Below are 15,239 nucleotides of genomic sequence, written 5' to 3' on the forward strand. Positions count from 1 at the left end.
TTTCCTTTCGGTTGGCATCTTTGTGATCAAAGGAAGGAAAAGGTGGATTTGTCTCATATCAGCCACACTCCAGCCTTTACTAAAGAAAGAAAGAAAGAAACACAAAACAGGTTCTTCATTGCAGGAGGCATTTCTGGGAGAAAAAATCTGAACGGGGCAATATTGAGTAATGTCATTTAACTCTTTCCATCTTTTTCGAACAAATCCTTCTCCCTCACAGATGTAAATCTGAATTTACTCTTCAGAAACTGGCAAATTCTCCTTATTTTCTGCAATAAGAGGTTTTCCATGATGTACAAATAATCTCCTAGCCCACATTAGGGGCAGAGTGCATGGTGCTGTTGATGGAATGTGCTTGCAGTGTAATAAAATGTGTAGAGGGACATGCAGGGAAATCCCAAGATTCAACAACGTGGTTTTGGTCTTCTTTCCCTAGTTTTTGGAAGTAGCTTCTCATAGAGGCAGGAGAATCCTGAAGGCATTCAGGAGCCATTCACTCCCAGGGAAGGAAGGAGCTTCCCAAAGGACAGGTTGTGGTTCTCTAGAAGTTAATGCTGCCTTTCATGTGGACAAGGAGTGAAGAGGATGGTCTTGTGAACTGATAGGATATGGGAATCAGCTGTTTTCTGAAATGCTGAGGGTTGCTTTCATCAGCTGAGGATCACTTCTGGAGCACCAGGTCCTGGAAGTCAACTTGCTCTGAGCTAACAGGACCATGCACAAGGCAGAAATGAGACAGGCTGAGCTCTAGTGAGGAGGGAATCACTAAACCCAATGCTGCTCTCACAGCCAGCCCTTACCCATCCTGTTTTGCACATGGAGACATCCCCAGCTCTGTCCTGCTCCGAGCTGGATTGTGTGTCCTGTTGGATTCACCTCCCAACCCAGGCTGTGGCTGTGCTACCAGAATGTGCCCAGAAGGATGGATGTGTTCTGAGTGACTCTGCACACCAAACTGGGAGTTTCAACATTGTGTTTCAGTGAAATATCCCTGCTCCCTGTGCACAGAGCAGACAGGGACATTGGTTCAGCTCACCTGGATTCAAAATTTATGAAACAAACTCGTGGCAGGGCAAGAAAATAAGGAAAAAGTGGTAAAAGTGTTCATTTGAAAATGACAAATGGTTCAGATTCAGTTCTTCCAGGCCTCCCCATCAGGGGGATGGTTCAGGAGTGAAACCAGGAGCACAGTTTGAAACAAAAGGGGTGAGTGAAGCCATCCCCTGTCAAGCTAATAAACCTAAGGTGAGTCATAAGGAGATTCACACTGCTGACCTTCATTCAGGCACCTCCTGGGGAAGCAGGAGCAGCTCTGGTGTCACACTGAAGCTTGCAGACCACGATTTTCTTATTCATGGTGAGAAATTATTGATTGCACAGACTTTTCATGTTGTCCCAGAGTTCTGTTCTCTATCACAAATTATTTTAATGACTGTTTTGCAATTGTTACTAATCTCTTGAAATTAGTTCTGTAACATCATGTGGCAGTGGAGAGAAAAACACATCAAAAAAAAGGAGGCTCCTGAAGCACTTGAAATTGCTTCTTATCTTCACAGTTTGGATAACCTTTTGCATAACAAGCAACAATTTCAAATATATTGGTCATATCACCCCCTCAAAGAGATAGAAGACACACTTTGAAATTACAGAGCAGACTTCATGTGCAGGAGAAGAGCTGACGTGGTGTCACACAGCGAGGAAGAGCTAATGTCTCTTTGATAAATCTGTCTTCACTGAGTTGGGTTTTCTTGCCACAGTGTCAGGAACAGTTGACGAGACAGACGTGTTATTAAGTGGTAAAAATAAACAGATGGAAGAGAAAAGTGAGAGATTTCAGCTCTGACTTTTCCAGAATGTTTCTTCCAGCAAAGAATAACCTCCTCGTTTCCATTCCCTACCAGAGATGAAAACCAGGCAATGCTTTCTCAAGGACTGCATGGCTGGAGAAATGGGGCACCAACAGGTCCCTGGGCATGTGAGATGGGGCAGTTTGGGCTCCCAGAGAGGGAGGGAGCTGCTCCTGTCCTGCTGCTCCTGCAGATCCAGAGTCACCCTTGTGGAGAGCATTGGTGCCTGACCACACGAGCTCTGCCTGCCTTGGGTTCTCCTGGGATTTGGAACCTGGTTTTGGGACCAAACCCCTGTTCTCTCACTCTCCCTCCTTCTTCCACAGAAGGGACATTTTCCTCCCTGGAGGATGCTGCAGTTTGGTCAAGGCTGTGTCCCTGACAAGGGAAAGGACAGAGGACAGGCAGCCTGGAGATGCAGGCACTGCAGGAGATCCTCACTCCACAACACACATTGAGGGGTTGGAGTGTGTCCAGAGCTGGGAAAGGGTCTGGAGCAGCTGAGGGGGCTCAGCCCAGAGCAAAGGAGGCTCAGAGTGGGAATTCTTGTGCTCCATAATTCCCATACAAGAGGGTGCAGCCAGATGGGGATTGAGCACTGCTCTCATGGAGCAAGGAATAGGATGACAGGAGCTGACTGAAGTTGTACCAGGGGAAGTTCAGATTGGATTTTGGGGAAAAGTTCTTCACAGAAAAAGTGATCAGGCTTTGGCACATGTTGTCCAGGGCACTGGTGGTGTCACCAGCCCTGGAAGTGTTCCAAAAAAGTGGATATGGCACTTGGGGACATGGTTTAGTGGTGAACCTGGCAGCTAGACTCCCTGATCTTAGAGGGCTTCTCCAACCTTAGTAATTCCATGATGCTATGATTTTAGAAGATGTTTCATCCCCTGGGAATGTGGTGGTAGAGCAGCAGCTCCTGCAAATGTGACACTGAAGAGGGTCAAGTGGCAGTGTTGTAAGTGTGGGGGAGCTGGCCTTGGCATCTGGGGTCCTCACCCAGGCAGGGCACAGCACAAAATCCACTTTTCTGAAGAGCTGATGGTCGAGGGATGTTCCCTGGCTCATGCCCAGGCCATTGAGCATTGCTGGAAGAGCAGGGGGTGGCTTCTGCTGTGTCACTGCAGCCACCTCTTGGCCTGCCTGCTTTATTCTTCTGTGTCACTTAATATAAATTATAAAATATTAAATCAGATAAATACCTCTAACCTTTCTGGATGATAAGAAAAGATATTGTTCAGCCTCCTAAAATGCCTTGTATTAGCTGGAAAATGCTAATGGGATTATATAAAGGTTATTTCAGCCTCCTTTCAAGTCTGGAGACGTGGCAAAACAATCATGATGCCCTTTGTTGATGCCTTTTTAATGGCTGCTTTTACCTTCAGGTATTTGAGGCTTGTGCATCTTTTCAAGGAAGTCCTTGGAGTGCTTTCTGGAGGAAACTTCCTGAGGAATGTAAATGTGCCTGTGATTTTAGAGGTGTGGAGAGAGCTGGGGTGTCGGAGCACTCTGGGAGTCTGGCCAGGGTTTGCTGTGCATGTTTGGATGTCCCTGTGTATTTTGCAGATCAGGAGCTGCATCCAGAGGTCCACCAAGCTCCTGTGCTGTGTGTGAGCAGCAGTGCTTGGGGTCTGCTCTGTCCTTCCCTGCCCGTGGGGCTGTGCCAGGCTGCAGGAGGAGCTCAGTGCATGGCACAGCCCTTCTGCAGCCTCCAGTCCAGAGGGACCTTTGCTACACTGCAGCAGTGAATTTCTGGGTAAGAAACCATTCATGATGCAGAGAAAGCTACAGAAATAATGTTCCACTCACTCTGTCCTCTGGGAAGGACCTCCCAAGCCCATGATTTCCTCTACTTTTTTTGTTGTTACTGTTTTTTTCCCCAGGTTTTGAATTTTTTTGCTAAACTTTGTGTCCCAAACAGCTCCAATATTGTGCAGGGAGCTTGTGGTGGCCTGATCACCTCCCTGCATTCCTGAGCAAAGCATGAGGCAGCCTGTCACCATTTCTAACAAGGCAAACATCAGCAAAGAATTCATTCTCTCCTCCACCCATGGTCCATCTAACTGGGCCTTGAACACTTCCAGGGATGGGGCAGCCACAACTTCTCTGGGCAGCCTGTGCCAGGGCCTCACCAGTCTCACAAGGAAAAATCCTTCTTAAGCATGATTTTATTGTGTTAATAGGTGGAGTAATTGGAGAGGGGGAAATTGCTCCTGGAGAGCAGAGGGCAGGTTAGCTGAGCCAGCAGGTTTACACCTCTCACAGCTGGGAAGAGAAGGTGGCTCCCACTGCCTAGAGAATACAAAAACATTTAGCCAAGAGCAGAGGGAGGGAAGGTGCTGCATCCCTTGTGCTTGGTGGAGATACAAATGGCACATTGCATTACTCAAAGTTATAATTTTTTTTTTTTGAGGTTATTTTGCAGGTCCCTGGAGGGTCATGCCTGGCAGGTCAGACAGAGCAGAGCAGCTCCTCTGGGAGGACCACGTTCTCCTGCCCATGGGGCTTTTCATGCATGTTGGCTGTGCAAATTCAGCAGCTGTTGAGTTTCTCACATCCTTTTAAAAACATCTCTCTGGCATCTGTGTTAATTAGGGAAAATCTGCAGTTTAATCACTAAAAAATTAGGGAAAATCTGCAATTTAAGCACAGCATTTCCAGTTTGGGGATAGTGTGTCTCAGTGCGCTGCTGGCATCATGGAGCCCCTCCTGAGAGCTGCTGCAGCCTTGTGGGTGCCCACCTGCACAGACCATCACCCTGGCATCACTGCTGGGCTCCACCTGACACTGCCTGCCCCATCTCCTGCCTGCTCCATCTCCCTCCCCACAGAGCCACTGTGGTGGCCAAAACCACAAGAAGCAGCAGAATGTCCCTCAAAAGTTGGATCTCACCTGGAGGGTCCAGCCTTTGAACTGGGTTGGGACAGTTCTATCAAGGATGTAATGGAGAACACCAAAAAGCATGCTGAGAATTGCAAACAGTCTGGGAGGAAAAATGGAAGGATTTTGGGCAGAAGAGAAGATTTATTGAAAGCATAAGATCAATCCTTCTAAGTGGTGTGCATGCCCGTGTCTGTCAGGGTCTGGAGTTCCTTGGGTCATGGATGCCTCTCACTCTGTCATGGTTTAACACTGGCCAAACACCAGGCACCTCCAGAAGTCATTCACTTCTCTTCTCTAGTTACAGAGAGCTGGGCAGATGAGAGGGAAAAAATTTAACAAAGGGCTCATGAGCTGAGATAAGGACTTGGGGAAAAAACACTCTAAGGGCAAAACGGGTTCAAATTTAAAGGTGTAAAGTAAATTTCTTATTAGCTCTCAGAGGAGGATAATGAGAAGTAAAATAAGCTTCTGAAACACCTTTTTTTCTCCAACACCTCCCTCTTTCCCAGCAGCAAGGGTCTTCTCTCTATCTCTCTCTCTGGGAGCAGAGGCCTTCTCTCTCCATTTGGGTTTCCCACTGGATCACAGCTCTCTCTGCCATCCACCTTCTCTGCTGTGAGCGGATCTGTGCATCCCCCATGCATTTTTGGGGGACAGTTTGTTTTAACACAGCCTTTACCATGGCCTGCAGAGGATTCTCAGCTCTGAAGCTCCTCTTCCCCCTCCTTTTCTCCACTGACCTCAGTACCACCATGTTGTTTTCCCTCACATGTTCTCACTTCCTCTTCTTCTCTGACTAGAAGAAAAACTGTTGTTTGTAGGCACCATTGCCAACAAATGTCACTGATTTAAAAGAGTCTTGCAGGATTTCACAGCATCAAAAGGTCAGTCTTGTCTGGGTTCCACACTGGGGACTCAGACTCAAAAACACTCCCCATGTTTTTGCTGCTGGCCATGGGACCCTGAGACAAAGTGAATCCCTATTGAATGCTCATCCATTGCCATGATTTGGCATCAGCCCAGCTCAGGTCCTCCCACAGGACATTCAGACACACATCACAACCCTCCAGCACATCAGCCAGCTCCAGTGGCCTCCTTCAGGTCACTTTAATGGTGGGAACAAAAAGTCTGTCCCAGACACATGTGGTCCCTGTGTCAGGGGCAGAGGTGCAGAAACTCTTTCTGAGGGCCCTGTGTGATGCACACAACTTCATCCTTCTTGGGGAATGTGACACACAGCAGGAGGACCACAGGAAATGGCCTCAAGCTGCACCAGGGGAGCTTTAGGTTGGATATTAGGAGAGATTTCTTCACTGGACATTCTTTGGCAGGGAAAGATGCTCCAGGAGAAGATGACATAAGCTGCCTCCCAAAGAGGCCAATTCCTTTATTACCTGTTTCCTACCTACCTGGAGGTTATACTTTTATCCTGTATACCTCATTGTAATTTTATTCTTTGCCTTCATCAATGCTTTAACAAGCCCTACTTAGCCCTTTCATAGGAAGAGGTTTTATGATCCACAATGCAATGAGGCTGCTTATTCATTCCTGGCTCCTCTCCACTATTTTCCCTCACAGGAAATGCTGCTGATTCCTGGTAGGCTGCAATGAGAGTGCTGAGTGCATTTCTCTGCTACACTGGCATGAGCCAATACGAGTTCAACCTTTGGAAAATTGTTTCTTGAAGGCCAGAGAGATTTGTTTGTCCTACAGTTAAACATCTTTTGCTGACACATCAGAGCCACCCCAGCCCATCACTCAGTGTCCTGAGTGGCAGCCCAGCTTAACTGAGGCCCCATGGATGCCTAACAGGATAAAAAAGGACATGAAATGCTCTAATGTCTGCAGTTAATGGGGTCAAAGGAGGCCCACAATGGAAAACTTCATTTTCAGATGACTTTTGACTGTGCCATTACAGTGCTTTCTCAGCATCGTCTGTCATGCTTTTAAGGCATAAAAAGAATTTTCTTCTTAATAAATCTTATTTTCTTTTTTTTCTCCCCATTCCTGAAAAGCCCATTTGTCACACCCCCTTATATTTTTTATCTTTTTTCCTTTCTCTCAAAGCTTGGTTTGAACAAAAAGTACTCAGAACCCTGCACTTCTTATGACACCCTATACACTTTTGGGGCTTGGAGCAACCTGATCTAGTGGAAGGTGTCTCTGCCCATCACACAGGTGCAGCAAAATTACCTTTAAGGTCCTTCCAGCCCAAACCATTCTGGGATTCTATGAATTTCTAACTTTTAGGAAATTGATATTGCATCTAATACTGCTTCTCAGGAGCTGCAGCCCCACAACATGTGGCTGACAGCTGTGACCTCTCCAGGGGAGTAATTCCTGCTGATTAATTCCAGCCGGTCTCCAGAAAGTCTTTCACAGGGACATGGAACTGTCTCCTGTGTGATACCAATATGGGGCAGAGGGTGCAGAACTAAAGGTGAACAAGGGCCAAAGGCAAGGCAGGAATGAGACAACGCAGGAGGGAGAGAAGATGCAGGAGGAAGAGGAGGTGCAGGTGCAATAAGCAGAGGTGATGCAGGAGGCACAGGACATGTAGGAGGCTGAAACTACATTTATCCACATTTATCCCCCTGCAGTATTTGTGGGGGCCTCTGCTCTTGTGTGTAAAACAAGACACAAAGTTGAAGCCAAGACATTTGTGTTAACAAAATCGAAAGCAAATTGAAAATTTAGCAATTTTTCCAAGGTGCTGGTCTTTCCCTTGACTGAGAGCTTGGTGGAAGGATTACCCAGGGAGTGAGAGCAGCAGAGTGCCCTGGAGCACACCCTGATTTGCTCAGGGGACATGCATTGGATACCACGCAGGTGGATCCCAGCTCCTGAGCCAAATCCATTAGTATGACATTAATATGACATTAATAAGTCAAATGGAAGACAAACACAGAAGATTTTTTTTTGTCTCACTTGTGGGATTCCTAGAAACTCGAAGGCTTGGAGAGCAAGAAGAAAAATCCTCTGGTTCCCAGTTATCCTCTTGTCCCTAGTTATGAAGAAAAGCCTCTGCCCCAGACTGGGAACAGTTTAAAATGCAGCTCCTCAGCACAGCTTGTGGGATAAAGCCTGAGAATGTGCTGCCCTGCCTGGGGCTGGGCCCACCCCACTCACACCCAGCTGCACATTAAATTGCTCAGATGCCTCCCTGTCCCCCATGACCTTTTAACTGTGCCACAGGGAGGATCAGCAGGGCTCCTTGTGAGCACCTGGGAAAGTGCCAGAGGACATTTCAACAACCAGAAGCGTGAAGAAGGGTATTTAGGTATGCAAGTGCCAGGAAAGAAGTGGCACAGGTTTGGGGGGGGTGAGGGGAGGGGCCTGTGCACCAAAAACTCCTTTTCTGAGCTATTTTGTCCTTACTCTAGTAGTGGAAATAGCTTCTGTTCACTAGCCCCTTGTTTTGGGGCTATGTTGCCCTTAATCCTTGTTTAACATCTGGAATATTCATATATTCTCATAAATGCCTCTTCTACCTCTGTGTGATAATTTGAAGCAGAAGAATTTAATCTACTGACCTCTTCTTTCCTACTTTACCTTAAACTTGCTCACATTGGCTGCCTGTTACTCCTGTTGGGAAAAACATCCCACTCACCCCTCAGCTACACCTGCACCTTCTACTGACCTTGTGCCAGCATCTACAGTCCCATCCCTCTTTTTCTGAGCATGCTAAGCAATTTCTGGAGCTTTCTTGGGGAAGTTTTTCAAGATCCAACTGCACTGACATTGCTTGGAGTGTGCTATGGGCAGTTTAAGACAGAGAACACTTACGGAATTATTTTCCCTGCAATTTTCTCAAAGTTTTGTTTAAATTTTTTAACCAAAGTTTGGGAGAGTTTCCAGGAGCAATGTGGGCTGTGGCTTGATGCTGCTGGTTCCTCCAGCTGGGGAGTCAAGTCTTTGTTTTTGCCCACACAACCACTTGTCAGACTAAGGGTGAGCTGAACTCCAATCCTGGGGGCATGAGCCTTCATGACAAGATGTTGAGGGGCTGGAGCACATCCAGGGAAGGGAACAGAGCTGGGGAAGGATCTGGAGCACCAGGAGAGGCTGAGGGAGCTGGGGAGGCTCAGCTGGAGAAAAGGAGGCTCAGGGGGGACCTTCTGGCTCTGCACAACTCCCTGACAGGAGGGGAAAGCTGGGTGGGGCTTGGGCTCTGCTCCCAGGATGACAAGAGGTAATGGCTTTGAGTTGTATTAGGGAAGGTTCAGGGTGGATATTAAGGAAATTTTCTTCACTGGAAGGATGTTCAGGCACTGACTCAGCTGCCCAGGGCAGGGGGGAGTCCCCACCCCTGGAAGGATTTAAAACACAAGGATGTGGCACCTGGGGACATGGTTTAGTGGTGAACATGGCAGAGATGCATGGTTGGTCTCATTGATCTCAGAGGGACCTTCCAGCCGAAATGAATCCATGATTCTATGATGAGGGATGATTCAAAGTTTAATTCCTTCCCTGAAGAGGTTTACAAACCTGAATCAGTTCTTTCTGGTTCACAGAGCTGTCCCACTGCTATCACATGGGCAATAGAGGCACAAAGGCAAGAACAGCTCCAGCCCTTGTCACCCTGGGAATGTGTGGGGAAACCATGGAGCTGCCCAGCCACTGCAGCCACAGGAGACATTGCTCCATCAGGAGAGGATCTTGGCAAGGTTCTCTTGCCACAGGCTGGAGTGTGGGAGTGAGTCTGTTCAGAGGCAGCTGGGGAAGGAGAGGGGTCACTGTGAGTCCCACAGCAGCCATGAGGAGCCCCTCAAGTGCTCATAAATGAGCAGAGCTGCTCTTCTTGGGCAGAGCAACACAGCTCAGGGCTCTGCTGTCAGCTCAGAGGATTGCACAGAGGGTCCTTGCTTGCCCAGACCTTGTAGGGTGTCCCTACTGCTCTGGAGCCTGCAGTTCTCATGGTGAAGAAAACTGGAAGTTATTCTCCTGGCTTTGTGGTAGAGAGGTAGAATGGGTTTGGTATTGCACCAGAAAAAGCTGATATGGGCAAGGTGCACCCTTGGCACTTCAGCAGGGTTTGCCTGCAACCTCCCTGCAAGAAATCTCATCTTGCCTCCAACTGGGAATCCACCAAATCCCACCAAATGGGATTCAGAATCATGTCAGGGTATGAAACAGTCCTTCCCTATTGGGATTTTGCCACATTATGGTTCTTATTCCTGTTCCCAAACTTGCTGGGAGACATGGCTTTGTTCTCTTAGACTTGGCTCAGGAATTTAAGGTCAGGGCTCCATCACTGCAAGAGAGTGTCACAACCACTCCAAGTTGTATGGATATGGGGTAGAGGCAGATTTTCCTGTGTTTGTGGTGGATCAGTGGTTGTACAGAGGGATCTTCAGTGAAGACATGCACCAGCTCATCAATATTTGTGGCAATGAGGAAAAAGACAGAAAAAAACAGTTTGGGGCAATGAAGAGGGCAGGCCCTGGGAGTGAGTGAGACCAAAAAAAGCCAAAGTGATAGCTGTAAATGGTTTTAAATGTATACAGAAGCCATCTGTGTAATTAATTACCCTGATTTAAGTTACACCCCTTTTTTCATGTGTGTGTAGGTAACACCAAGGGCTACGTGTTATCTTGGAGGAATGTTTGTGTCTGGGGATCCATACTCACCCTGCCAATAACAAATCTTCCCCTGAGTTTCTGAAACATTAATTACAGTTTTGTAACAGGCAAGTTTTGCAACCAGCTCAAGGTAATTCACTACAACACAGACGTCTGGCAGAAACAAATGAATCTCTGATGTGAAAACTGACAGTTGCTTAGACATGAATGCTCAAGACTTTGTAATGTTTGTTATTAAAAATAAAACGAGTCTCACTGTCCTTGCCAGCCTGCCTGCCTCCATACACTTTTCAGCACACTGGCACCTGGGAAGAACCATTTCCCCCAGCTAAAAAGCAAGCACCAACAACCCCAAGCAGGTCAAGAATTAAAAGTTAAGGTCCCACATTTTCAGAGTGTTTCATCCAGGGGTTTCCCTCTCTGAGGTGGGTTCCACCACTGTTGCTCCTTGCTCAGGCCTCGGCTGCTCTGTGCCTTGTCTCCTTAGATCAACAGGTTTTATCTTTTCCACATCAAATTACAGAATCCCAGACTGGTTTGGGTTGGAAGGTAAAGCCCACCCCATTCCACACCCCTGTCACAGACAGGGATACCTTCCACTAGATCAGGGTGCTTCAAGAGCTGTCCAGCCTTGGATACTTCCAGTGTGGGGATTCCATAACAATTACAAAAGAAGCCTAAAGGGACACATTTAAATTTTAAAAGAAAAACAAAGAGGAGGAAGATGTTTTGCTTCCAGATTTGTCAAATCACCACACTGGATTAATGTAGTTTGTAGGTCATGCTGAAAGACATGGACTCTCCTTAGAGCATTTTGTGTCTCTGCTGCCTTGAGGAAGGGACCCCAGCCACTCCAGGGCTGTCTCTCCTCCTTGGCCATCTAAAGGGATGGAGCTAAATTCCCATTGGCATTATATTTCTTAATTATCACAATCCTTCAAATTACCACAGCTTTCCGGCAGGCTACAACTTGTTCAGGACTGTGACAGCTCTTAGTAAATTGTGTAACAAATGTCAGCTCTCTTACTAGATACAATTTAGAGGTTTTCATAGACATGTGCTAAAATTAGAGGTAACAGTTGCAATTTTGAAAATGTTTTCTGTTTGTGAGTCCCTTTGTCCTTTTGCTCGTTTTTGGAAACTGGCTATCACCTCCAAAAGAAGAAAAGTGATGACACTGATTCAGAAATCAAAGATGTGAAGCTCCATGTGTCAGCTAGAAAAAAAGACTTTTTTTGCCCATGATGTCAAAGAAAAAATTAATTATTTAACTAGATAAAAAATAAATGTAGTATGAGCAGTGCTGTATGTCTGGTGCTGGGGGTAGATGGTTAAAATATCAGTTCACAGGAAGACAGCCTCAAGAAATATTGTTGATTTATTATGATAGAAGTGTGCATGTCCAAACCTCAATACAAAATGTTTCACAGCATCTCACAGTACTTGAAGTTAGAAAAGAACTCCTGAGGTCATCTGGGCCAGCTAATACTGGCTGCTCAGAAAATCCCAACTGCTTCTGAACACCTCCAAGGGTGGAGACTCCACAGCCTGGGCAGCCTGAGCCAGCCTGTGGTTACCATCACAGGGAAAAAGTATTTCCTGATGTGCATCAGTGTGTGCCCATGGCCTCTGCTCCTGGCACTGAGAAGAACCTTCTCCTTTGCAGGTATTTGCAGACCTGGATGAGCCCTCCCTGACTTTGCTCTTCCATGGGATGAACAGCCTCAAGTCTCTCAGCCTTTCCTTACAGGCGTGGTGCTTCAACCACTCCCTGGCGCCTCCGGTATATCCATGCCTCTCTTGTGCTGAGGAGCCCAGAACCGGACATGGACGGAGTACAACAGTATCCACCACCCTCTCCTCATCCCCTGAATTTGCCATAGAATGGAAAGGGCCTTAAAGTTCATTCTGTTCCAGACTGTTCCATGGACAGGGACACCTTCCATTATCCCAGGCTGCTCCAAGGCCTGTCCAACCTCGCCTGGGACAATTCCAGGGATGGGGCAGCCACAGCTGCTCTGGGCAACCAAGAAGGCCTCGGTGTCCTCACAGGGAAGATTATCTCCCTAACCTCTAATCTAAATCTACCGTTCTGGTAATTTCCATGCAGAAGGCATCAGGGATGGAAGCCCTTAGTAACCTGTGCTGACAGATCCCAGGCATCTCCTTGTCCTCGCTGTTTGGAAAGGGCTCCGGGGGTTATTGGCTCCGCCGCCTTGCCAGGATCAGGGTGAGGCTCCCCAGCCTGGAGCTCCGCTCTCGCCTTTATGAGAGATCAGCGTGTCGGTGGTGTAATGTGAGCGAACCGCAACAGGGCGGGTGCGGGACACACAGCGGGGAAGGAGCTGGAGACACGGAGCGGGGGCTGCAGCGGAGCCGATCCCGGGGCAGGTTTGGTGAGGGAACCGTACAACAGCGGCAGCGCGGGGCCGCGGCGGCGGGACGGGCGGCGGGACCGGGCCGGGGCCGCGGACGCCTCTGGCAGAAGCCTCCCGGAGGGAGAGCGGGGCAGCGGGGAAGGGAAGGGAAGGGAAGGGAAGGGAAGGGAAGGGAAGGGAAGGGAAGGGAAGGGAAGGGAAGGGAAGGGAAGGGAAGGGAAGGGAAGGGAAGGGAAGGGAAGGGAAGGGAAGGGAAGGGAAGGGAAGGGAAGGGAAGGGAAGGGGGGGCGGTTCCGCTGTGCCCGGCCCGCCCCGCTCCGCCCCCGGCCCCACCCGCCGCCGCCGCCGCCATGTTGCGGCCGTTGGTGCCCGGTGCGGGGTGAGGCCGCGCGGGCCCGGTGGGCCCGGAGGAGCTGCCTGCGTGGGTGAGTCCTGCCCGCCCGCCCGGGCCCGGCCGCGCCGGGCCCGCCCCTCCCGCTGCCCTCCGCCCTCCCGCGCTCCCTCCCTCCCGCCGGCCCCGCGGCCGGGCGGTGCTGCCGCCCCGCGGGCAGGGCGGGCGGCCCCGCCGCCGGCGCACCGAGCCCTGCGCGCCCGCCCCGGCTCTTCCGGCCCGCAGGCCGCCGCCGCTCCCCGTTCCTCAGCTCCGTGCCCCGATGGGCTGCGCTGCCCGCGGCGGCCCGGCCCGGCGGCGCCGGCACAAACTAAGTTCGGCGGGCGGCCCACGTGCGGCGGGGCCGGGCCGGGCCGGGCTGTCAGCGCGGGGGGCGGCGGGCCCGGCCTTTGTCTCGGGTGGGGACGGCGTGGGCTGGGGGCGGTGTGTGGGGATGTGGGTGTGGGTGTGCGGCTCTGTGTGTGCGGCAGTGCCACGGGCCGGACGGGTCCCCAGCCCGGCGGCCCCGTTCGCACCGAGAGCCGCACCGGGCTCATGAAACTTTCACGGGTCTCAGAGCCCCGGGTCCCGATGCCACCGAGCCGCCCTCCGGTTCAGCCCTTCCCCGCAGCCCTGACAGGGCCTCTGCCCCATCCCCTGCCCTCCCCGCGCTTCTGGCTCCTGCCATCCCTGCCTTCCCATGGCATTCCGGTGTCATGCAGTCTCTGCATCCCCTCCCGGAGACACCAGCCGGGCTTGAGCAGCCCTTGGCAGATATTTTCCCTTGTACACTGTTTTGGTGAGGAATTACCAATGGTTAAAATGGTTAAAATGACCAATATTTAGTAATGGCAATGTACATGATAAATAATCCCCTACAGCAGGGGATTGGAGCTAGATGGTCCTCAAGGTCCCTTCCAACCTAATCCATTCTCTAGTTAATTTCCTCGGTGTAACTGGGGTTTCATGCTTCACTATTAAGTGGCAATCTCAAATCTCCTCCCTAGTTTGAAAGCTGCAGAGCATCTTCTCCCAGTCTCCAGAAGTCCCTGGGAATAGCCCTGCTAGCAAAAGGTTTGTAAGGAGTGAGTGGAGGAAGTGGCTCCTGTGGTGCCTCTCCTTGGCTTTGAAGCTCATCCATAGCACGTGGCCATGGGATTTGACATCCTTCCCCAGGGCTTTTGTGGATGGCTTGGAGCCTTCCAGGTTTCCTGATTCCTGAAGAAATGTGTATATATAGTGAGATTGATTTTGCACACTGAAATACACTCTTTACTCCATAAGTCCTTCTCCTTTGCTCACTTTATTCACCTCTTCTACTGCTTTGCAAGTCTCAACCTCCATGTTTTCATTGGATCCCAAGTGTGGGTTTGCAGTCCTTTGCACAAGAATGGTGGAGTAAGGACAAAGGTCTTTATTTTAGCTTTCCTCACAGGCCAGTTTACATAATTCTCTTTAATATCCTTTTTTTGTTTGTTAGCTGTGATCAGAAGTGTACACTGTTATGTATGTTATTTAAAAATCAATTTTGTTGATAAGATACTTATTCTCTAGAATCTGGGTCAAAACTTGCTTTATTCTGAGAAAGTGCAGCTTTGTGTATGACAAGTTTAAGATGCAGGTCTGTGGAGAAATATTTAGGTAGAGACTTGTGCCCTCATGGTTGCAAAGCCAGTAAAAGAGTGTTTTATAAGACTCAAAGATGAACACAAATCCTTCTGAAAAAGCAAGGTTTCATCCAAGAAAAGGATATTTTGAGATGCTGCAGATACATGGGATTTGTCTTGCATTTTAAACAGATGCAGAGAGGTGCTCCAGAGTGGGAAGGGGAAGGTCAGGAGTGATTGGCAGGCTCATTTTTCTCTGTACAAAACTCAATCATGCCAGGTTATGGAACGAAGTGTCTTCCTTGCAGAAGGATTTGTGTGCCAGAAATGTTGGGAACTGCGTGGTGCCTAGCTCTCTCCCAGCTGGTACAACTTTTCCCACCCAAAGGAATGGGAAGTTTCAGGTCCATGCCTCTGCCAAGTGCAGTAATCTGTGTTGTCTCCAAAGTCCTTATCAAGTGCTGGGGATGTGGAGTGTGTGGATAATTTGGGCTTCCAGGGATTTCATGCCCAGCTGTGATTCCTTGAGGGAGGTGGTTGCAAATTATTGCATAGCCCTCTGTGGACCTTCA

General features: G+C 49.2%; 1 protein-coding gene across 1 annotated transcript in view; it reads left to right on the plus strand.

The window, feature by feature from the left end:
* The first annotated feature begins 13,051 nt into the window (after positions 1–13,051).
* Positions 13,052–15,239, plus strand: part of ZNF592 (zinc finger protein 592) — a 37,933-nt gene continuing 35,745 nt past the window's right edge. Inside the window, exon 1 of the mRNA XM_058811391.1 lies at positions 13,052–13,115. The gene's annotated coding sequence lies outside the window, so the exon portion shown is untranslated. The remainder of the gene's footprint in view (positions 13,116–15,239) is intronic.

This window comes from Ammospiza caudacuta, chromosome 10 (genome assembly GCF_027887145.1).
Source record: "Ammospiza caudacuta isolate bAmmCau1 chromosome 10, bAmmCau1.pri, whole genome shotgun sequence".
Taxonomy (NCBI): domain Eukaryota; kingdom Metazoa; phylum Chordata; class Aves; order Passeriformes; family Passerellidae; genus Ammospiza; species Ammospiza caudacuta.